Genomic DNA, 939 nt, shown 5'->3' with positions numbered 1-939 from the left:
AAGTAATTGAGCACAGGAGTAAGATACTTTCCTTTATAGAGATTATGCCTTGTCAGTTGTAACCTTGACTGGACTCGACTCATGCCGAAATGGAATCTTTTCTGTTAAGTGGATGACATCACTGTGGTGCAGTCTTTCTCGGAGCTATGAATCAAGCACAAGGCCTGTAAAGGGCGCCTGGTGTCATCTTATCCCCTGCTGCCTCCCTCGTTGGAAGTTGGCAGGAAGTCCCTTGGTTTGATGGCTAAGGGCACAGGTGTGTTCCTTTCCTTGGTAAGTTCGATCTGTCCTCCTGCCCCCGAAAGACAGTGTACAAGAAAACGACGCGTCCACCTGCTGATATTTCTCCTCATCTAGATGTCATCCCAGACCACGGCTAAGGAGTAAGTGAGGAGGGTGGGAAGCTGGCATCAAATAGGACATCAGTGAAGGGATCAGCCTCATTTGCCCTCCCTTCCTCTTTAGTAGCTTACAGGATTTTTGATATGTCTTCGTTCACATACATACTGATTGCCTGATGTATTTATCATCTTGCTAAGAATGTCCGTCCTATGAAGTGGTTTGGACAGCATGGAAGAACGTTACTCACAATACAAACTATTTAGGATGCGAATACAATTTGCTTACCCTGGAAAACAAATCTCTCATCTGCCTCACTGAGCAGCACTGACCAAGTAAATCGTGGTGAGTGTATTCAACACAATACTGCTGAGTACGTGCTATACGGTAGGTCCTTGTAGAAGACATTCACAGCTAGCATCTCGTTTAAGCCCCTACTACAGCATATGAATCATTGAAATACGTATGATAGAACCAAGGCAGTCACTGAGCTGTTGTAAAGAACTTTATTGTTGGTCCGGCAGCATATTTTACGAAGAATTCAACCTCCTTTTCTTTAGGTCTTGAGGTTAGAAATGACGTCATCTGAGTAGGAGAGAA

This window comes from Nannospalax galili, unplaced genomic scaffold, assembly GCF_000622305.1.
Source record: "Nannospalax galili isolate Female #2095 unplaced genomic scaffold, S.galili_v1.0 scaffold116, whole genome shotgun sequence".
Taxonomy (NCBI): domain Eukaryota; kingdom Metazoa; phylum Chordata; class Mammalia; order Rodentia; family Spalacidae; genus Nannospalax; species Nannospalax galili.
The sequence above is the reverse complement of the archived record's forward strand: the minus strand, read 5'-3'. Positions refer to the sequence as shown.